Source organism: Cyprinodon tularosa, unplaced genomic scaffold (assembly GCF_016077235.1).
Source record: "Cyprinodon tularosa strain WSP-4 unplaced genomic scaffold, ASM1607723v1 ctg75, whole genome shotgun sequence".
Lineage (NCBI taxonomy): Eukaryota > Metazoa > Chordata > Actinopteri > Cyprinodontiformes > Cyprinodontidae > Cyprinodon > Cyprinodon tularosa.
Window position 1 is genome coordinate 157,501 of NW_024039507.1, and position 24,603 is coordinate 182,103.

The 24,603-nt window shown below is 37.9% G+C and overlaps 1 long non-coding RNA gene across 1 annotated transcript in view; it reads right to left on the reverse strand.

Annotated features, from left to right (window-relative positions):
- The window catches only part of LOC119773202, a 73,416-nt gene extending 59,267 nt beyond the window's left edge, over window positions 1-14,149 (reverse strand). Inside the window, exons 1-3 of the long non-coding RNA XR_005279360.1 lie at window positions 14,135-14,149; window positions 4,650-4,714; window positions 2,975-3,624 (exon numbers count right to left, since the gene is read on the reverse strand). This is a non-coding gene — a long non-coding RNA (uncharacterized LOC119773202). The remainder of the gene's footprint in view (window positions 1-2,974; window positions 3,625-4,649; window positions 4,715-14,134) is intronic.
- Between the last annotated feature and the right edge of the window lie 10,454 nt (window positions 14,150-24,603).

Below are 24,603 nucleotides of genomic sequence, written 5' to 3' on the forward strand. Positions count from 1 at the left end.
AAAACACACTCATTCCAAGCTTTTTCAATACACCCCCTCCCCTTTCTCCCTTTCACACGGACATAAACAAATAGGCACAAACACACCTCGAAACAAAGGTGCCATTTTACTCAGGAAGGGTCAGCAGTTCTTCATCAGACAGGGGCTTGTTCTTGGTCCGAGGCTGCTGCCCAATCTCAGACCAGCCTCCCCTGGCTCCACCGACCCCCCACCTAAGCCCCCCAACACCACCACTACCCCTGAGACAAGCTCCCCATTGTTCCTGCACCACTAATAAATGACAGTTCTCCTGTTTAGGCAAACTTTAGAAAGTATTCTAAACACACTTGAGCTGAGCTTAAATAGCTCCCTATATGCAAAGATACACAACAGATAGCTTGCATGGAGGTCTATAAACCTCCAATCCGACAGTAATGATGGGAACATTTGTTCTTCTAATACAAACTTTCAACAGGTATATGACATGATGCAATTCTTAATTTGTTTTTGCAAAATAAAATAAAAAAATCATCCTAAAAACTGTTAAATAGGTTAGAAAATAGTCTTAAAAACAAAGCTCAGGTGATGAAGCATTCAATAAGCTCGCTCAAAGTCAGGAAACCAGACATGATAAGCTCATAAACACAACATTAACATACCACACCACAGCAACTCTATCTGTTTGCCTAAAGTACTATGCAAGGGGGGCTATTTTTCCCTCTTTGAGCCTGTATTAGCATGCCCAAGGGGTGGGGTACCTCACTGTGGCCACTCTGAAGTTTACTACAAGGTTTGAATTACCTGTTCATAAAGCTTCAAACACTTAAGGGTAGGGTAAATCCCTGGATCAATTAAGTATTAACTTTTGGTAGAGTATAAGAGGAATGGAATATCATAATTCAAGTAGCAAAACTGTATAATCGGTCCATTCTACTAAAATATGAGACAACAGATTAGTCATAATTCACGAATAAGTGCAGATCAAGAGAAATGTCCACTAAATTGGTTAGCAAATAAAAGCAAGGCTGTTATACATCTGATGTGGTTCACCACAGGTATATCATATCACAGTGCAGAACGCTCGTACAAAGTGGGTGAAGAGAAAGTGAATTCCAGCAATACAATCCTCGACTATACATTCAAACAGAGATGAGTCTACAAATGGACATTTTCATTCCAAAAACAGATGACCATATGAGTCTGAGCGAGCGAAGGTCACACCAACAGGCACATTCCCGCTCCGCTGTTTAAACCACAGAGGCAGAAGGAGGGAACCAGAGTTGTGAGAAGAAGAGTAAAAAAAAATCTTCTGTTTAGTCAAAGCCTGCTCACTGACACAGTCTGTCTTTGTCTGCCTCCCAGGGTGCCAGATAAAGGAATTCTTGTGTGTCGGGGGGCTATGACCGAGTTTATTTGACACTTCAGCCCCCTTTGTGCAGTGAGTGTCCCACCATCAATGCTGGCCATGAGAGTCACTTGGCATTAGACAGAGAGTCCCTCTTCAGCAAAGAAAGGGGGTCTTGTTTGGAGAAGATTTTTAATACAAGGGGTGGATGGAGGGTGATAAGTTCTCTTACTCTATGCATGCATACAGTACAGTAGGGCTCTTTTTATAAGTTTTAACACTAGGTTGATTTTTTAATTTTCATTTTTCTGATGAAGTGTGAGAGAAGTGAAAGCACACCTGCAGTGTCAGGTAGAGGTGCTGTAGCCAGACATAATGAGAGTCACTTAACAGGAGAGGAGCATCCAGACACAACCAGGTTACTGTAACCTGAATGGAGTCACTGTAAAGGAGGCGGAGGCTCACAGAGACCCACTCTGTGCATGCATTTATTTTTGTTGTAAGCGATCTTTAACAACCTGTAACAGGTCAGAGCTGAGAAGTTAAACAGGTGCATGGCTGCACCGTATTAAGGGTTGAATTTTAAATATTGTCTATCTGACTACATCAAATGTCTCAATCTGTTATAAATTGATTACATATCTATCCATAACAGCCTCTGTACTTTAGTAAAAGTGAGCCTGAACATCATATACACTATAAATATTAATTCTGGTAGGCGTTACAGCCATTTAATTTATTTATTATTATTTTTTTTATCATCTAAGCATACTAGCTGGTAAATTAGGTTGTAATACTAAAAAAAATAATTGGTTTATTTTGATTAAAAAAAAATCCCATTTTTTAGGTAGTTTCATGCAAGTTTTCATGTCCAACAGAATATAGTAAAGCTGATGTGATATTGCTTGAATTATAAATGAATATTAATTAACGAATAAAAACAGCAATTAAGTTTTCTTTTGGGGGACTTTCTGTGATGGGGTCAGAGTTTAAATTAGCATTCTTCTTTAGCAAAGTTAGCAGCAGTGCTAATGCTGGTATCAAATATAACAGCAATAATGCCAATGCAAAATAACAGCACATCTGTGGTTGTTATAAATCATGCCTATTTGTAATTTTGATTGTTGAAGAAATAGTTAAAACCTGACCTGTTTCAAAAACACATTATGTCTTAAGCATTTGTATGTTTATTTTGCAAATCATGGGAGAAAACAAGAACAACCAGAATCATTCCCCCTCCCTCCAAAAGAAAATAAATAAATAAGAATAAAACAGTTGGATTTTAACTTATCAGATGTCTTTTTGCTGTTAGATTTATATATATTTTCTATATTTTCATTTTGGAAAAATTAAATTAATGATTAAATTCTAATAGTTTTATCATCCCAAATTTTAATTAGGAATCCCATATTGGAATTTTATCTTAAGGAGCACTTTGGTTGAGAAAAAAAATGTCCAAAAGAGTGTGTTAGGAAGATAAGGATGAAACCTTTGACAGAAACAGACACTCTGGAAATAATAGATTATTCCAAATAGAGATCCATTGAAACAGCTGGTCCATTGTTGACCAAATGAGGTAACAGAGGGGGAAAAACGCACTTTAATAAATAAACATTTTACTGCTAATAAGCAAGAAACTGACTTACATACCTGATTGATGAGGAGAGTCACACTGACCATAACAGTCACTGGACATCCAATTAAGATAAGCTTTCAGTTATACTCCAGGATATTTCCTTATACTTTTTTTCCTCATGGTACGTCCAAATCCCCAAGTATGTATAAGTTGCATATATCCAGAAAAGTAAACATCTTCTTATTGACCACTCTGGAGCATGCGTGTATCCCAAGAGAATGGAGTGTCCAACAGCAGCAGCAAGACAGGAGCAGATCCAACTCATCCTGGGAAACATAAATCCTCTTTTTCATTCAAAACGATCCATAGTTTTGTTGTGTTTTAATCCATCAGCTGGTGCGAACAGATGAAAGCAGAAGTTTTCCACACGTGTCAGCGCTGAAAAGTAACATGTTTGTTTTAACTCCTCTTTTAAGCTTGTTATATATAGGAATCCTTAACCAGAATGGATCCAGGAGATTATTTCCGATCAGGACTCAAAGATGCTGGATCCTCCAATCGCTCAGTGCGGTGATGTTCTCCGTTGCTGCTCCGCTGTTATGATTCTCCCCCGTGAAGAGCCGCAGCTTCAATGAGCCATAGTTTGAACAGAGCAGAGCGACACACGCTCCCCTCAGCTCACTTAACTGCGCGTTGCATTATGGTAAATGGAGTTAGTTACAAACTGAAAAAAAATACATATATTAAATGCATATAGAGATTTCTACCACTGAAAAAGCAAACAAAGTTAACTGATTTTTAAATTTTATTTCAGTGATATATGAGAAAAAAGCCATAATTCTGACTTTAATCTCAGAATTCAGACTTTTTTCTTAGAATTCAGACTTTAATCTCAGAATTCTGACTTTAAACTCAGAATTCTGACTATAATCTGAGAATTGTGACTTTAAACTCAGAATTGTTACTTTTTTCTCAGAATTCTGATTTAATCTCAGAATTATGACTTTTCTCTCAGAATTCTGACTATAATCTCAGAATTCTGACTTTTTATTTAGAATTCTGTTTTCTCATAATTCTGACTTTAATCTTATAATTATGACTTTTCTCTCAGAATTCTGACTTTAATCTCAGAATTATGACGTTTTTCTCAGAATTCTGACTATAATCTCAGAATGCTTACTTTAATCTCAGAATTACGACTTTTTTCTCAGAATTATGACTTTAATCTCAAAATTTTGGATCTTAATGTAGATGGGCACCATGTAGAAAGAGATGTGGTAGCACTCAGCTTCACTGACAAAGATGTGAGTTGTTTGGGAGGGCCAGTAACACATTGTTGAAAAATGATGAAATTAGGCAACTTTTTACATGCCAGAGGGGTCCCAGGTGACGCTATTTCATTAATGGAATTACCAGATGGATTTAAATCAGTTTTAATTATATACAAAAGATTTTTTTATGAAAATAGTGACTACTGGAATTTAAAAAATAGTAAGAAAATATATTTTCTCTTAGATTTTAAGTAAAACTAACATAAAGGTTTATGTTATTGCCGCAACAGCCAGAAATAGATTAGTTTATAAATTGAAATGATCATTATAATGCCTCTGTGATCAATTATCATCTGTTTGGACAGATTCCAGGTTGCGTGTGAGCAGTGTGTGATTAATAATGATCATGTGTCGCTCCGCAGAGATACAGCGATGCCTTGAATCACCCTCCCATGAATGAATCTCTTGTCTCTCTTACCTCACTTTCATGTCCTAACCACCTCCAGGCTTGCTTGTATATCTGGGATCATAGCTTCCTTTAAACTTGACAAGGAGAGAAAACGAAAACAACAACTGGATTTGAAGGAGTGGAGTACATAGCAAAAAGACACTGACTAACCACCTGTGAAAAAGCTCAGTACAGTGAAATAGATTCCTATCTGCTCTGATGGGAAATAGTTTTTTATTTGCAAATGTAAATATTTTTCAAATAAACTGCCTTAGGTCTTATATAAAAAAGTAGATTTGTTTCCTGTACTACATATTTAACATATAAACCTATGCATTTTTATTAAATGCCAAAATTCGGAAAAGTTCTTTTTTTTTTTCAACCAATGTAATATGTATTGGGGGGTATTTTATGTGATAGACAACAAAAAGCTGCAATAACTGTTAAGTCTCATAAAAAAAATATTGATGGTTTTAAAGTTGTTATACAATTAAAAATCTGAGAATATGCTTATTTTGAAAAAAAAAAAAAAAAAAAAAAAAAAGCATCCCCAATGTATGACATTGCTATCACCTTTTTCTACCACAAGGACAGGGTTGCAAAGTTGTTACTTATTATTGGATTTCCTCAAAGCATGTTTTAACAAACAAGCTAAAAAAGTGAAACTGGTCATTTGACCAAAGCAACTTCTTGCACATATTTGCCATGCACGACATGTGGCAAGGTAGACAAGAGAGGACTTGAGCAGGATTCAGTCATCAGCTCCCAGGTGAAAGACATGCAACCCTGACCAGTCGGCCAATGGGATATTCCCTTGGCCAAGTATTTATTTTTTTTAGAACTTCCTTTTGCTCTTTACCTTAACTAAATCTACAACACACACTGGTTTCACACTCTTATGCATTATATCTGCGCAACAGGTGAAGCTCCACTCCAGCTTTTCCCAAGCTCCTTAGGCCAAGCTGCAGCAGAGTCCGGGACTACCTGAATTGCACGCGATTCTGTCAATTGCAGGTACTTGATGGCTTTCTTGTATGCAGGGTTGAAAAGTTGCTGAGGTTTGCGCACATGGCATTGCGTGACTAGAGCTCGAGATGAAAACACAAAGACATTGTTTTCAGTGATCAAACCCCCTTTATAGTAACTCAGCAGCATTCCTGTCTCGCATTCCTGAGCCACCGCTGCTGTGTGAAGGGTTTTCTTTTCCTTTAGAGGAAAAAAAAAGGAAAAAGAGAAAAAAAGGGGGTAATGCATTTTTGTCTGGTTCACTGTGTTGACCTCGCTTTTCTCACACAAGTTCTCACTATATTCAATACTGATGAATTAAAAGTGCATTAAGCATGATCAGATATCTAATGAGGGTAATTAACTGGTAGCAGTTCTTAAACCAAAACTATGCAGCAAATTCAAATAACATAGCCAGAAGCTCTCTTTACTTTTATACTTAGCTTTACAAAATGTTTAGATATAATTAAATTGCATCAACTCGTTTTTTCACATGTGGTATATGTCTGTAATCATAGCCCTGTATGGACAAAAGAGCCTAAAATGTGTGTGTGCCCAGTTTTAGGTATGTAGTAATCAGAACTAAAATGTTTTCCAGATTGGTGTGACAGGGCTAATCATCTCCAGAGAGTAAAAACTGTTCTGAAGTTTCCACCCATCTGCTGTAACAGATGGTAGAAATGCATGTGAAAATCCAGGGAAAATGTGGCAGGGATAGTGTACTATAGGAAGCCTCAGGATAATCTTAAGCAGCATTAACATTTTATTTGGCCTTTTCCACTGAGATACAAGTGTCAGATTTATGACATGTAGAAATCTTCTGTACTCTGGTAACATTTTCTGACACCAAAGGCTTTATAAAAGCTCTGGGTTCAAGCAACACAGAGGACAATCGAGTCACTCATATCTCCATCATAAGCTCTGAGAGTGATTAAGACTGGAGCAAATTCAATACTTGTTCAGCTCAGACAGAGAGGGGCTTCAGAGCTGAGCTCTTGTGTTGGGCTGTTTGGATGTTCTATTCCCTTGTATCTCTTTGACTACCTCCAAAACAAGGCTCTATTCAACCAGAGTGGGAACAAATGTTTCCTTATTTGGCTCCAAGTGGCCCAACTTTAGCATCATGATAGACAACAAGGCTCTAAGAGACCAGAAGAGAGGGCTTATAAAGTATTTTAGTATGAGATGAGTGGTATTATTGACTGGAAGAAGACAAATGCTTGTACAGAAAGGATATATATGACAGGGCAAAGCAAGTTTATTTGTTATATTTCAAAACCAAGACAATTCAAAGTGTTGTAGATGGAAAAATTAAAGGCTCTGGTTCTAGATATGAAAAGTAGACTTGAGCTAGAAGACCTGAAAGGTGTGAGGGGTTTAAATACGGAAAACAAGTTTGTAAAGTATTTTGGTGATAAGCCATTCAGTTATTTCTGACAATCAGAAGAATTTTAAGGTCTATTCTCTAAGCTAGGAGCTAGTGTAAAAACTTAGAGGAACCAGAGGTAGGATGAGCAAATTAGATTAATTTCCTCATCCTGCCTCCGGGAGCGAACAGCCATATTCACTAACCTGGCAGTAGCGAGATTTACACGTGTAGAACTCAGTTGAGTTCTGGGATGGCTGCTGTTCAGTCTATCCATGAAAAGCAGGATGTTTAGTGCAATACTTCAAGCTGATTGGGTGACGTGCCAGCTAGTACCCGCCTTCCATAATACGCTTTCAGCCAATTGCAGCAGCGAATCATGGTGTTTCGTAAGCTGATAACTCAAACTTTTTTCGAATCCTGTCGGAAGTAAAGCACAGATATCTTTCCCATCTGGAAATGCACAAAGTGCTTCTCTTTACTCCTTTTTTAAATGAGAAATTGTTACTATATTTGAGATAAAAACCAAGTCAATTGCGGTATCGACAGGTGAGTCCTCCAGCGTAGACATGTTTGTAACACCCCAGGAAGGGCCTTCTGACTGTCATCCCGCCCCAAAAAAACAATGCCGGCCTGTCATTGGTCCGGCTTGCTGGTTGTTCGGAGAAGGACCTATTAGCAGGAGTCTTTCAAGATTGATTTGTTGTGAGACTGAAACCTCAGATTTCGCAGTAATTCAGCTTGCTGCGCCCGGTTTGTGTATTCACAGCACTGCAATGGTGATGATGTAATGCTGTTTTCTCTGTGACAGTTTACTATGAGACCACCAGACGTATTTGGTGACAGCAACAAGCATCATGTCATGCACGTTTTCTACTGCTACTACATAAGAAAAACACAAGTTCATGTATCAAAGCTGTCGGGATTGTGCATTCAGCATTAAATGACATCAAAACCGTAGGTAAATTCAGTCCCCGAATTGCAGCACAATATACAACACATAGCATATTGAAGGAAAGTGGTTGGGCTCGTTGTTTTTGGTTTTTAATGCTTAATCATCAGTAAGTATTACCAAACTGGACATGGATGTGAATTTTTTCCCAATTCCTTCCCCCAGGTCCTCTAAGAACTGGGTTTCCACTTTCTAAATTTTGGTGAGGATGCAGGCAGCAGCATTCTGATTGACTTTTTTGGAAGAGCTGTAAGACGCCATTGTGTAATAAGTTCTCCTGAAGACCGCTCATGAATGAGTTTTCATAGATCCTGCCAAGACATTGGGTCTATTGATCAATTCTTTAAGGATGCCTATGCGTTAAGGTCTGAGTCCGTCTCTACACCCAGAATTTGGTGGTTTCCAGCTGTATTAACAGAAGCTGTGTGATAAGAGTTCAATTATTTCTTCTATGCATATACCCAGTGCTTGAAGGGATTCATAATCCTGTGATGACATTATATTGTACAGCTGTGTGTCTCTGCATATTCATGGTAACTAATGTTTTTATCTTAGTAAGGGGTGTAAGTAGATAGTGAATAAAAAGGGGCCCCTAGGTAGGCTTTTGAAGATTACCCCATGTGATTTTTGTGGTTCGATTTATAGTTACCTACTGACACCAAAAAGGACTTGCCCTTCTTGTGTGATTTAAACCAGTCCAGTGCTGTATCAGTAAGCCTAACCTAGATTCCCAGGCATGTAGTAAAATAAAATAAGGTTCACTAATACCGGCACCATGGTTCTTTCACAGGCAGCATTTATGCAGATGTAATTAAACACCTTTATACCCAAGCGTTTCATTTTACTAATTTATTTTCATAGGGAATTGATATGGGAAATCACTTGGACAACCTAAGACCACATTCTATGTTGGCAGCTGGTGCAATTTTTAAAGCCAACTTGCAGAGTTCTGTGCAATTAGGATACAAAATGAATAAAGCTAAACCCTGATCAAGGCAATGTTTTAAGCTTATGTATGTAAGGATTCTTAATGTAAAAAATGTACTCCTGAGCCTGTTTTTACATCACAAGAAATATCCTGATCATCTTTTTCTTCATAAGCAAACAGGATAAAGAGGTATTCCTCTTGTGCAATGACACTGATCAAGCCTCCTTCAAGAAAGTCACTGAGTCAGTTCTACAAATAAGTGAATCAAGTCACGTAATAAATGACAGAACACCCTGTTAGATCCACGCCAACGAAAAACATTTAGGCACACTCAGGCTCACATTTTTTGTTAAAAATATTTCCTATTTAAGCAACAGCAGTAAAAATTTTGAAATCAAAATCAGGTTTTAAAGCATAGTTAAATGCCAATATCGACTTGAAACAATCAACCTTTCTACTATTTTATAATAATCTGATGCTATGACCTACCCCATTGTTTATCGGCCATTTTTATAGAGCTATTATACAGTGCAATCAAGTTGTATCCAAAAAAAAAAAATAGACAAAGAAGTAATAAAAAAAAATACGACGGAGTATTAGGGCCACACATGAAGAGAAAAAATATTTTTACCATGACGAGATTAAACTCGACATGTCAAACTCGTCATGTCGACTTTAAACTCGCCATTTCGAGAATAAAGTTGAAATGTCTTGTTGAGTTTAATCTCGACGTGTCGACTTTAAACTCGCCATTTCGAGAATAAAGTTGATATATCGTGGCGACTTTAATCTCGACATTCCAAAGTTTGGAGAAAAGAGCAACCGCGCTCCACAGCTGCAGTCTGCGTTTTAAGAGTGAAGGTAGTCTTTGACGTGCTGCAACTGTATAACTGTATAATCATCACAGAAAGTATAATTTGACCAAATCATCTACACTAGGCACGTCTGATTCTGGATTCTGTGCATGTAACCGGTGCAGCGGTTGGCTCTCTTGAACCAATTTCTACTTTATTGTCGACACGTCGAGATTAAACTGAACAAGACATTTCAACTTTATTCTCGAAATGGCGAGTTTAAAGTCGACATGTCGACTTTAAAGTTGACATGTCGAGTTTAATCTCGTCATGATAAAAATATTTTTTCTCCTCATGTGTGGCCCTAATACTCCGTCGTAAAAAAAAAAACATAAAACATCACATCTGTATCTGAAAAGTTAGATCACTCTGTGCTCAAGGGAGAGCTGCAATGGAACAAAGAGCTGAACACAGCTCATCCAAAACAAAAGCTGCCAACTGAATTTATCAAACGCAAATACCTGCAAAGTAGGTGTTGATGTTTTTTTTTTGTTTTTTTGTTTTTTTTGGAGGGGGTGGGGGTTTCAGAAAATGCCACAATACTGAAAGACATTAGCTGAGAAACAGAGAGATGCATGTCTGCATGCAAACTAATGACCTGATCTTCATTGAACTCTGAATCTTAATCAGAGGAGGATGTTCTAGCTCAACTGTCTTTCTGATATTCTTGCTTACATGCCACTTAAAATATTTGAAACTATATTTCAAATATCTAGAACAAGTAAGATCTCAGTTAATAAAAATGTATAATTTTCTGGTCTGCGTGTGTCTGCATGTGAGTGCGAAGATGATGGAGGTGTCAAATATTCTGCCAGAAGCTTGGAGTGTGGCAGGGCATATGCGTGACTAAGAGGAATACACCTGTCTCTGTGCTCAGGTATGGAGGGGGAGTCGGCACGCAGGGGCCTGCCAGCTGAACAATGCTCTCTTTTGTACCTGCGCTTTGACTGAAGACACTCACTAGGTAGAAAGCCCTGATCTAAGTGTGTGTAAGAGTGTGCAGCTGTCTCGCGCTATCTCTGCTCTCACACAACCAAACGACTTTACTTGCAGAATTATTTATAGTACACATATTTTTCTGACCAGATGCGCCCTGGGTTTCAGTAAATCCTAAAATGTTGCCTTTTGCACCTTAGCTGCCAATCTAAGCTGAAGCAAATATAAACTATACTCCCACTAAGGCTGTTTTAAAAAAAATATTTTCCAATTCTTAATAGCTTCTCATAAAAATTTCTAAAGATGGATTCATATAGCCATAGATTCATAAAAAAAAAGTAAAATTTCCACTGTCTTTACTTCCCCCATTAACTTCTGTTACTTTTTCATTTTGCTGTCTAACCTTAATATAAAACTAATATTAATATTTTTTATAACCACACAATTACACATTTTATTCAGGTTACAGATAAAAAATGTTTTGATACCAGCATCAAATTACAGATGAGACTAGATTGAAAATAATTGCTTCTGATCTTGAGAATCTTGATCAATTATTGAAATTTGAATCGATTCCCATTCCTAACTCCCACTATTTTACTCTTTATTGGTAAGAAATACGCTTTTTATTTAGGCTCCCAATTTAGGGATTTAACTTGTAAAATAAACATACAACTGTTGTTAATAATGTGTTATCTCAGAAACACCTACCCATGTTATTGCAGGATCTTTATTTGCAGTTCAGATAAGGGAAGCTTGAGAAAGGGAGTTGTGACTCTAGATGGGAGATAGAAATTCAAGTAAAGACTCAAAATGAAAACAACAGTGCCTGTTGGCATGTTGCATCTATTTTATATTTCTGAATGCTGTTTATCATTCAGTTTAAATGCCAGTGTAGGATAAAAGACAGAAAGTAAGAATAAAGTTTAGAATAAAGGAAAAATGGTATAAACCATATACGGTAAGAAATATAATTTATCTGATACTGGTTCAAGATGTTTGGTTTATGTGCTTCTATAATCACAAAGTTTGGTTTTACTCCTTTTCTAGAGATTAAAGCACATTTAGTCATCTATTCCTGGTAAATTCATTGCTGTGTGAGTGTCTCTGATAACTTTGGTGAATGTGTGTTGTGTGTACACAAGTGTGCTCACTGACTAATGCAACACAGTCTTCATAAAGGTAGTATTGTTAAGTTGCGTGCGAAGCTCACGGATCCCCGCCCACCCCTGTAAACCACGGCCTTTTTTTTCCTCTCCTTTTTCTGCCTTGTACACCTTCCCCTTTCTTTTTGTTGCAGGTAAACATTTGATGTCCGCACGCAACCCCCGGAGAGTCTCCTCCCCTTGTTCTCTCCTCCGCTCCCCGGCTTCCCCTCAGTTGTTACTCACATTAGCTCACACACACGCTTACACACAGTCACTCTCACCACTTATGTACGCTCACCTCACACTTTCTTTCTTACCCATATCCACACTGACACGCAGGCCTTCCCTCCCCATTCTTCTGACATTCCTTTTCTCACTGACTCAGCACCTGTTTCCTATGAAGGTTATAAGGTTTATTTTGATTGAAGGCTGCGTATGTTTACTGATTACCAACAGCACTCCAAGACTTAATCCCACCATTTTAAATTCATTAGATTAGAATAGAATAGAATAGAATAGAATAGAATAGAATAGAATAGAAAACCCCTTTATTGTCCCACAATGGGGAAATTCTGGTGCTTACAGCAGCAAAACGATTAGAGAAAAAAATGGTCACAAACATGTAGACCTAAAAAAAATGTAGAAGAATAAAATAATGACAAGATATGAAGAGTTAAAAGATAAACAATAAAATACTGTACTGTAAAGTTTTTTAACAATATGAAACTGTGCACCTGGACAATGAATAACCAATATACAGCTATGGACGTAATGGATATTTGAAAAATAGCAGCAACATCAGAGATGTGCAAAATGACAGCGGCATGTTATTGAACTGACTAAGATAGAAACTGTGCAAAATCATCATGAATGTAACAAATTACTTAGGCTGTTGGGAACAGTAGTGGTTATAAAGTCTTACAACTGCTGGGAGGAAGGATCTGTGATAACGCTCCCTGGTGATTTTTAGGGTGCAGCAGTCTGTGACTGAAGGAGCTCTCTAGTTCTGCAACACCTTCATGCATGGGGTGGGAGACATTATCCAACCTAGATGTTAATTTAGTTAGGATCCTTTTGTTTTCCACCTCCTGCACTGAGTTCAGAGGGCATCCAGTCACAGAGCTGGACTTCCTGATCAGCTTATCCAGCTGCTCTTCTCAGCTACAGATAAGCCACTGCTCCAACAGACACTTACTCCAAAACACCTCAGTCTCCTCAGCGGGAAGAGTCCGCTCTGACTCTTCTTGTATAGAGCCTTAGTTTTGTGATTCCAGTCCAGTTTGTAATTCAGATAAACACCTTTGTTCTTATAAGAGTCCATCTCATTGTCTGTTCCCTGGATTTTCATCAGTGTCACTGGGGTGGATCCAATATTTTCTGTTTAACGCATTATTATTAATCCATCACTTAATTCTGCTATCTAAGCAGGTCCATTTTTACCTTGTTAAAAAAAGCATAGAAAACATGGAAGACTACAGTAAATAGTGAAAGTGTTTCTAATTATAATAAAACATATATCCGAATCCTTTAAGTTAACCAGTTTTAAATATTTAAAATAAAAAAATATATATATTTTGGCCTCTAAATTGTTTGTATGAAGATTTCTAAGAGCATCATTTTTCTTTCTCAAGGAATTTAGCTTTTGCAAAGGGAATTTTCTTACCTTCTGGCTTATAGCTTTGTTTAGCTGAGCTGAAAATATATCTACTATAATCCCGAAACCAGGATGGATGATAAACTGGACACATAGGGTAAAAATTTAGGTGGAAATTTGTTAATTTTCCAATTTTCCTTTAGAATTGTTTTTTTTTTATTCACATTGATATTTACAATTCAAAGACCCCACATTTAGTTTTTTCATTCTTTTTTGTATATGATAGCACTATGATCATTTAAATGAAACAAAAATAAACAATTATTAGATAAAACACAACAAAGGGAATGGATTTTGTTCTCATCTCCTTTCTTCAAAGAACACAGATCTTAATTGCTCCAACAAATCATCCATCTGATTTGTTGTTGATCTTTCTTGTTAATTCAGGGAAATGTCTGCATACCTTTATATTACATATTACATATTTTACAGATTCAGGTAAAATGTACAGTGTGTTTAGAACTTTAAGTCAAATTTCTCCCTTTCTGTCAACATTAGTCTTGTAAATACACATTTGCCTTTGCAGCAATAATGTAATCCAGAACACAGATTACCCTACATAAAAGCTGAAGAACAACGTGAAGCAAAAACAAAAATATTTACACACCACAATACAAAATTAACATAAGAAATTAATATAATAAGAAAAACTTAGATGTTTGACCAACTTACTTTGCAGCAACTTCACTTGTTTCAATATAGGCTTGCGCTTTACATGTGTGTTCCTCTTTGTTAGTAGAAATTAATGTAATAAACATATTCATACAGGTTGTTTGCCTGTGTTGCAAATGTAAGGATGGATGGATGGATGGTGGAGGGAGGGAGGGAGGGAGGGAGGGAGGGAGGGAGGGAGGTAGGGAGGGAGGGAGGGAGGGAGGGAGGGAGGGAGGGAGGGAGGGAGGGAGGGAGGGAGGGAGGGAGGGAGGGAGGGAGGGAGGGAGGGAGGGAGGGAGGGAGGGAGGGAGGTAGGTAGGTAGGTAGGTAGGTAGGTAGGTAGGTAGGTAGGTAGGAAGGAAGGAAGGAAAATGCATAAAAAATAGCATTTGTGTCTTAACTTGGGATAGGCTGTTGTCCTATCAAAAGGTCCAAAAAATGAAGAATATGACATGTATTAGAAAATATTATCAGCAAAATAATTTATAGACCAATTTCAATCCTTATATGTTAGACTATGCTTCATATACTGTGACTATCCACATTCCAGATTTCAGAAAGTAAGGAAACTCTGTGTATATATTATCACTGTGTGTAAGAATGATTGCAATCTAACAGATGTTTAACTATCACAGAGGGTAATAAAACAAGCCCAAATCTGGAGTATAAGAGCCAGCTTTGCTACCTGTGCCAGCCATTGTCAGTCACTTCCTTCAAGCTGCTCTCAAACACAAATGTTATGTTTGAGAAGAGATCTGACACATTCTGACACCCCATGCCTATCCCAGTTTGATTTTAACATGCTGATCTATATGCAAGAGAGATTTATCACTATTTATGGAGAAATCACACCTGTAAAAGCCCCCTGTTGGCTGGTCTACAAACTTAAGAAATTATTTCAATGCCTACATTGTTGTCTTTAATAATTGTCGCGCTTCATTCTTTTATCAGCTGCCTTTTGGCTTCATCTAAACTGTGAACTGTATTATGCAAATACAAATAGCTACAGTACCAGTGTGATAGCCTACAACAGGGCTATGTTAAATGAATATTAGATTTGTTTTGCCTCCAACAAGTTACCTATTGTTGTGCTGGCCTTTCTGTTGCTCTGGAAAAGCCATTCAAACAAGATAATCTGTCTGCGTCTCGTCAATGCAGTGTACTGTTCAGCTTTGCAAAGCAAAACATTGAGACAAAGGGTTTATTTAAATGGGAAAATATGAAGCAACTGGCCTAAAAGAAAGAACGGATACTTCTCAGACTCTCTAGCATTCGCTGGCTCAAAGAGTGTGAACCAGGAGCAGACGGCAAAAAACACTCCATGCAAACAGACTTTTACGACTCCCTTAGCTCTCCTGTAACTTTAACCTTTGGCGTTTGTCTGTCTATTGTTTGTGAACGCTGAGTTCATTGCTGCTCCTCTGGGAACAATTGCCTTTGTCCACATGGAGCCAGTGGATGTCCCGGATAGAAGGTGTGACAGCTGGGTTAGAGCAGTGAAAGGGTTGATTGTCCTTCCTCACATCCCAAGGTGTGCCTAACAATGTGGAAGCATTATGGTGAAGTGAGTTTTCTCTGGAAACTTGCACACATAGCTGCTGAATGAGCCGTTGTTTCTTTTCATTAAGTGTATCGGCTAGGTAAGAATATATTTGAGTAAGCATCCAAGACATACAATACAGTTTCTGGAGAAAAAAAGTAGGGGGACTTCAACATTTTCTCTGACTTTTAATGCCTGAGGTTCAAAGATTCCATATAGTGGTGCAAAACTGCTTGTGCAAAAGTGGCTAACAGGTGATAAACAGTTTCGGAACACCCAATTTAAATGAAAAAATTATGTGAACTACTAGCCTGTAAAAGAGAGATGAAGTTGGCACTCCCATAGCATGGATAATAATGTAAGACCTCCAATTGTCAACAATTTTCTCTAAAGCTTAAGTTCATATACTGAAAAAAATGTTACTATGTTAAAGTTATTGTTATAAAAATTCAGACTTTATGTCTCCTTTGCTGATATATTTAATCTATGAGGTCATTTTGTGGATTAAACTGCTTATTCTTTTATAGCTGTTAATTTATAACAGTTTCCAGTGATCTATTCATGGCCATCTGTTAGAAAATTTGGCTCAGACTTGTGACTCAGGCCCCGTCCACACGAAGACGAACCCTGGCCTAAACGCACAAATTTTTCACCAAACCAGCCTCTCATCCACACGAAGCCGGCGTTTCGGGGGTCTGTAAACGATCTTTTTTTTATTCAGCCTTCAGAGTGGGAAGATTTCGAAACGCCGTTTTCGCGTTTCCATCTTTACGCTCTAACCGCATATTTTTTTTTACACGCATGCGTCATAGCGTCGCCTCTACACACGCATGCGCGACCAGTATCACAACAACAATGGCGCCGTTGCTGCTAATGCTACTCACCCTGCTGTCGGGCTTACAACAGAATCTTCTTCTTCTGGAATATCTCCAGGAAGAACAGAGCAATATCGACGACATAGTTCAGCACCTGAATTTGACTTAACCACGAAAATGGACCCGCAGGGCAACCATGTATAAATATTAGTGCGCATGCCCAACATTTCGTCGCTTATTTTTGCTTTGGCACCACAGCGCCACTTACAGGCCTGGCATACATTTTGCAGCGTTTTCATGCATTCGTGTGGACGCTCACATTTATTTTACGTCTCCGTCTTTACGGCAAACGTTTTGGAAAAAATCAGCGTTTCGTCTTCGTTTTGACTTCGTGTGGACGGGGCCTCAGAGTTGTAAAAAAAAAAAATCTATCAGCAGGCAAGCATTCAGGTTTTGTTATACCTGTAATTTTTAGAGGTGTGAAATCAGGGGCGTCTCTAGGTTTAAGAGACAAGGGTGTCTCAGCCCCTAGAAGATATTGCGCGCGCAAAGCGCGCGCTGAAATTTTTTCAGTGCACCTGCTAAGGCGTTGTCTAAGACAAGGGTGTAACTTTGTGTTGAAAGTTGGTGGGGACGGCTCATAAGGAAAGGGAGCTACCTGCACGACGCCTTTTTTTTTTTGTTGGAAAGGATAAAGCCAAAAAAATGCGAATAACATTTATCAATTTAATGCTTACAGTTGAAAACATAACTGTTACAATATTCACTTATATATTTTGTGCAAAAAATATCACATAAATCTAAACAGACAGTACAAATCAAAGAAATCAAATAAATATATCATTTTTGTAGAACATTTATTGACAGTCAATTTTGGGTCACTTTTTAAAATTAATTTACTTTTAAACCAGGACTCGGACAATATCTTATGGGGCCTTAAGCAGAATATGATTAAGCAACTCCGTCTTTCTGTCAAGAACATCCACCAGCAGGGTATCCAGGGGGGGATTCACCATTAGGCAATACTAGGCAGTTGCCTAGGGCCAAAAGTTCCTGGGGGCCCCATAAAACTCTGTTTCCATGTATGGTTAATACAACTAATCCTTATTTGTGCACATTAAATGTTTTTGATAAAAATCCTTTGGCTAAAATGCCATCAGAACGCTGATAAATAGAGAGGAAAAAGGGACAAGAAGAGAGGGACACAACCTAGAACAAATAATGGATGTCTATTCTATTAACATTTCTCTATCTGTAGAATGGGTCTGTTTTATGGGTTTTCTTCTCAGGGGGCCCCCTGCCTGTCTTTGCCTAGGGCCCCAAATTTCCTAAATCCGCCCCTGAGGGTATCAATACTAATTTGATAGAATCTGGGAGAGCGGACTATGTTCAACCATCCATTTTCTTTAACCTTATCCCTCAGTGGGATCAGGAGGTGCTGGTGCATATCTCTAGCCACGTTCTGGGTGAGAGGTGGGATCACCCTTGACAGGTCACCAGTCTGTCGCAGTATGTTCAACCAGCTTAAAAGTAATCGGTAATCAGATTTATTATTTGCACTTTTACTAAGTGAACTTTCTAACTCCCTTAAATCTGAAATTCCAATGCCAAAATTGTTTAAATCTTTTATCTTTGGACCCCATGCAGAGTGACGTCACACCTCCCTGCTAGATTGCAAAAAGCAGCTTGCTCATGAGTTGTCAACTTAACACGCTAAATCTTAAATGTAGCCTACGTGTACATATAAAAGAAAAAGGGGCGCAGTGCTTGCTACTGAATGGCAACACTATCAAGGTCAGGAAAAAGTTTTAAGTAAAGCCGGGATTAAAACAGTAGCTACAAGAAGTTTTAAATAAAAGGTGTTCTTTATGTTCAACCTAAACACCAACTCCGATAGACCATCAGTAGAGCAGGTGTTTAAATTTATCAATCACTGCTGCGAAAGCTTATAGCAGTGAAAGCTAATATACCACAGCCATCACTTAATAAACGCAAAATAAACAACCCTCTAAAAACTGAAAACTGTAATGGACTGAAAGTCCTGTTTTTTATGTGGGAAATTATTTGCGTGTGTTTTAGTATAATTCTGATATATTGGCGCTGTTGTCTGTTTCTATGGCAACGATACTGAATGTAGTGTAGCTTAGAGACCTGCATGGGTCGAGTTTTACCAACCCGCACCCGCCCGAACCCGTTAGGATGACTACCGAACCCGACCCGTCACCCGCGGATATCTTCAATTCAAATCCAAACCCGACCCGACCCGTTGATATTTAACCCGCAACCCGACCCGTTAACACATCATAGGCTATCGGTTCAGTTATATTTTAAATACGGTATTAACTTATTTTTACACTATTCTCTATTCTTTTACTACTTTAAGCCTCTCCTGACTAAAATTAGGTCTTAATATTTCCACAAGTCCCTCTCACCTGCAAGTCTGAGTCCACTTCTGTCCCTGAATGGGTTAGCATTTTTGGAGGGAAGCGACAGGTGTTATGGAGAGAGGGCGGAGGGGGGTGATGGGGAGAAAGCGAGAGGCAACAGATTCTTTTTTCTGAGTTTTTTTTGTCGGGGTTTGTGGACGGTGAGCAGCGGGGAGAACTTTTTTTATTTTCTTTCTGAGGAGCGGCATGAATGGGGTTTTAATCAGATATACACAGCACCGAAAGCAAAATACGTGTACAAAATATTGGTGGAGACTGTCCCCCTACCGGTCAAGATTGGTGGGGACATGTCCACACCAGTCCTTAAGGAAGTTACGCCTATGATTGTTCAGATTAACTTGTCTTCTTTATGGCTTTTATTCTGTGCTTTACTGCATTTGTTTTGGGAAAATATGAGGAAAAAATAAATACAGAAAAAAAAAATATATTTTTTTAAATCGCAAAATAATTATAGGGTGGCTAATGCCAAAGAAAGGATGACTGAAGCCCCCCTTAAATAGGTCTAACAACGCTTATGTGTGAAATGGTCCAAATGGGGATAGAAAAACATGATTAAATGTTAAAAAGTAATTAAAATAATAAAAAAAATGTAATGTAATTAAAATAAACTGGACATCACATTTTTTATATTCTATCTGCATGATTCTTTAAAATCTTTTCCAATATGATAAAAAGCTGACATATGTATGTGTTAAATTAGTTTGGAAGTAGAACAGTACAACAAAAGGGCAATGCTTGCACAACAGATAGGGTCTGAAATTAGTGAACAGACAGAAGTGCTTGAGTGAAAAATCGTTCTAAATATTCTATATTGCTGTTACCGTTTATCAAAGTTATACATTAATATAATTCAGATTTTTTTTCTCCCATGTTATGTCATATTGTTGTTCTTCAATTATTTAACATATTAACCCAAACTAAGAGGTAATTTTAGTGAGTGACACCTTGTTTGCTGCATTCTTGCCAGCCTAGTTATTTAATAAAAATTGAAGCAGGAATGCACAGGTTTCTGCTCGGCACGCTATTAAGGAGCAGCATGAAGAATCTTTAAAGCAGATTCATCAATTCCAGTGATATTAAGTAAACTTATTTTTGTAATTATAAACTATAAACGCATATTACAACAAAAGTATTAGTGTAAACATACAGGCTTTGTAAGTTTCTAAAAACGAGGTAAAACTTTCCAATTATCCAAAAAAACGCAACAACTGAATCATATCTATTTGTTTGTGTGGTTTTGGATGTCTAACATTAAAATATATGCATTTGCTGTTATTTTTATTAAAAAGAAAATGTACAGTCATGCTTAATCTGAAAAGGCCCATTCCAGCTGCATTTAAATCTGCACTGTCAGGGAATGTTGGTGCGCATCAAACTCAAAAACCACATCAAAGCAAAAATAAACTGTTTCCATGACTAACAAATCCAGTATAATTAGCACAAACTCTACTACCGTCATTACTGCTTTTAAGGCTGCCTTTTAACACAAAGCAATCTCTCTTTAAAATATTTACTTCCTATTTGGTCCACTGACCGGTTTCTTTTCAAACAGTGCATACCACAAAGGCCAGCCGTATGGACTCATTGTAGCCTGCTCTTTTGATGTGCAGGATTGGCGTGCCGAGGTCTGACATCCCCCTCTGACGCTGACTCACCCTCAGCTATGTGTGTAGCGTGACAGCAGAGGCAGGTTAAAGTGTTTCCACTGAAGACAAGCACTGCGAAAAATGACAGACTAACTGATGCCCTCAGGCCAGGGACAGAAAGTTCTCTTCAAACAAGCAAAATATTTTAACTTTACAATCCCTTGACAAAAATGATTACAGTACAGGCTGGAGTTTAGCATCATGTATAATGTAACACATGCACTGCACATATAGTTTTGTAAGTTTACTCGTTTTTTATAAAGATTACCTGCAAATTTATTTTGCCCTTTGTCACAGACACAGTTCCTGGTTAATTACCAGGCAAGTTATCATGTGCAGAGCTTAGAAATTTAAAACAGGCAACAATTAAATTCTGAGACTTCGATATTAGTATTACCAAAGCAAAACAGGTCTGTTAATATTTTATTTTTCTTTGTTGGTCTTAATTGATAACCAATTATTGGGATTCTCAAAAAAGAATCTATGAAGTTGACTGAGAGTATCTGAATTAAACAGTTTTTTTTTCTTTTTTTCATTCAGGTCTTGATAGACAGACAGTTAACTTTGGGAGGTAACAGAGAGGCTGAATTAAGTACAGCAAAATTGTTTTAAGTGTGTCTGTCTAAATCCATGGTGACCCTAGAGTCATATTTGATTGTTTTAACCAGGTCATTTTTCTTTCTCGAAAAATGAATGCTATTACTTTCATATTCTACAGCCAAGATAAGCAAAACAAAAAAGATGTACATAGGAAAATGCTTACCACAACATTCTAAAAGGTGCAGCTCTAATATAACCTTTATCACTAAAGCTGTTATACACTCACCGGCCACTTTATTAGGTACACCTGTCAAACTGCTCGTTAACACTTAATTTCTAAGCAGCCAATCACATGGCGGCAACTCAGTGCATTTAGGCATGTAGACATAGTCAAGACAATCATCTGCAGTTCAAAGAAAGGTGATTTGAGTGACTTTGAACGTGGCATGATTGTTGGTGCCAGAAGGGCTGGTCTGAGTATTTCAGAAACTGCTGATCTACTGGGATTTTCACGCACAACCATCTCTAGGGTTTACAGAGAATGGTCCGAAAAAGAAAAAATATCCAGTGAGCGGCACATCTGTGGGCGGAAATGCCTTGTTGATGCCAGAGGTCAGAGGAGAATGGCCAGACTGGTTCGAGCTGATAGAAGGGCAACAGTTACTCAAATAACCACCCGTTACAACCAAGGTGGGCAGAAGAGCATCTCTGAACGCACAGTACGTCGAACTTTGAGGCAGATGGGCTACAGCAGCAGAAGACCACACCGGGTGCCACTCCTTTCAGCTAAGAACAGGAAACTGATCCTACAATTTGCACAAGCTCATAGAAATTGGACAATAGAAGATTGGAAAAACGTTGCCTGGTCTGATGAGTCTCGATTTCTGCTGCGACATTCGATGGTAGGGTCAGAATTTGGCGTCTAGAACATGGAAGCATGGATCCATCCTGCCTTGTATCAACGGTTCAGGCTGGTGGTGGTGGTGTCATGGTGTGGGGAATATTTTCTTGGCACTCTTTGGGCCCCTTGGTACCAATTGAGCATGGTTGCAACGCCACAGCCTACCTGAGTATTGTTGCTGACCATGTCCATCCCTTTATGACCACAATGTACCCAACTTCTGATGGCTACTTTCAGCAGGATAATGCTCCATGTCATAAAGCTGGAATCATCTCAGACTGGTTTCTTGAACATGACAATGAGTTCACTGTACTCAAATGGCCTCCACAGTCACCAGATCTCAATCCAATAGAGCATCTTTGGGATGTGGTGGAACGGGAGATTCGCATCATGGATGTGCAGCCGACAAATCTGCGGCAACTGTGTGATGCCATCATGTCAATATGGACCAAACTCTCTGAGGAATGCTTCCAGCACCTTGTTGAATCTATGCCACGAAGAATTAAGGCAGTTCTGAAGGCAAAAGGGGGTCCAACCCGTTACTAGCATGGTACCTAATAAAGTGGCCGGTGAGTGTATATCTCTGCATTGGAGCTCTTGCAATGCATGTAATTCCTGTCGAAACTAAAAACATATTCCAGTTAGGGGTGAAGAAAAAAAAATTGATTTTAACTCAAATCGCGTTTCTAACATTTAAAGATTCAGAATCGATTCTCATTTTCTTTAAAAACGATTTTTTTTTCTGGCACTGTATGTTTGGCGAAACCAATGAGCAGCGTGAGCTGTACATAGGCATGCAAGCGTTAGTCTAGCAGGCTACAGAGTGGTGTGTAGTGTTGTGTAAGCTACTGTGTTTCTTGTCGCTAAAGTATGAAGGACGAAGAAAAAGAAATTCAACCGCCTCCACGGTCTTTAAAATCAACTATTTGGAAACACTTTGGATTTTACCTTCAACCCAGCCTGGGTAAGAAAGGGCTTGACATGACTCATGCCATTTGCAGAGATTGCAACGGTAAAGTTAAGTATTTTGGGAGTTCTTCAAATTCTCGTTCTCATCTCGAAAGACATCACCCAGAGTTGTTGGTAGAATTGGATAAACCTTTCGGTGTTTACATTATTGCAATAGATAAAATTAAGCATTTACAATTATAAAATCCTTATAAGTGTACTCTTCTTTCATGCCAGCAGACTAGAATAGATCCTCAGAATCATTTAGAATCGTAAATTAATAGTTTCTGAATCGAATCGTTTGGATTTAAAAGAATCTGGGGGAAAAACCGAACTGTGACCCCAAGAATCGATTCTAAATCGAATCCTGGGAATCCCAAAGATTCACAGCCCTAATTCCAGTACTTCAGTTGTTATATTAGAGCAGATACCACTCAGAGAGAGGCATTTTTTATAAGCAGAACATATATACATGATATATCGAGGTTTGTTTTTTACAACTTAATTATTTCCAGACTCATACAGTTAATTAGATGCCTCAAATGGAGAATGTTCTGTTAAACCTTAAAGAAATACAGCTGTTAAACACCTTCACATGGCTGCACCGTTGCAAAATTATAACCCAATTTTCATATCTGCAATACCTCCACAGCCCATAAACTGTGCAAAGAATTTATGGATATTTTATCTGAAAAGAGCAATAAAGACTTGTGGTCCCCTGAATATTCAACTGAAAAAAGAAAATCCCACTTTGTTCACTTTATATTTATTTATTCACATGTCTGAAGTGTGATTCAAGTTCTTGTTTTTGGATCACTGAAGATGGCGGGAATGTTTCAGTAGAAGCATGGTGGTCTGTCTAGACTGAGGCAAAGGAGCTTTGAAGGATCTAAGGGCAGGAGGGAGCGGGTGAGTTAAGTAGTGCGTGGTGGTGGTTTTTGCAGGTTGGCTGATGTGCTCTAAAAGGGTATGTGTGTGTTTTGATGTGGTTGATGAGGGCTGAATGGTGCACTTGTTGTACGTAAGTGATACTGCAGCACACCTATTGCTGGTGGCCCCTTATTTGTTTTTACCGTGCAGATTACTGTATCTCCGCTTAGTGAAAAGAGGAACGTAAAAACAGCCTGTCTGAACAAAAGATACAGCAAAGTGTTGCAAGAAATTTTATATATATATATATATATATATATATATATATATATATATATATATATATATATATATATATATATATATATATATATATATGTATATATATATATATATATATAAACATTAAACAACATGCCTGAACTGAAAAAAATAATGCAACAGTTTTCTGAATCTGCTTAATAGTATTTAGTTATTTTAAGCTAGCATGAAAGAAAATATGTTAAGTAAGTACTGTAAATATGATTAAGTAAATGCCAAGAATGGTTGCATTATTTTTTCATTAATAGGTTTATGAAGTAATTCAAAAGAAAAAAAATAGCTCTGATGTGAATTGTCAGGCTTGCAGGTGGATCTATTTATAACACTATTTTAATTATATGGTTGAAATATATCACATACAGTACCCTGTATGTGATAGACAGCCAAACAAAATGAGTGATTTGAGTACCTTTTATACGGTGAGTGTAAATATTTATGCTTTTTGTTGTAAATGTTCCC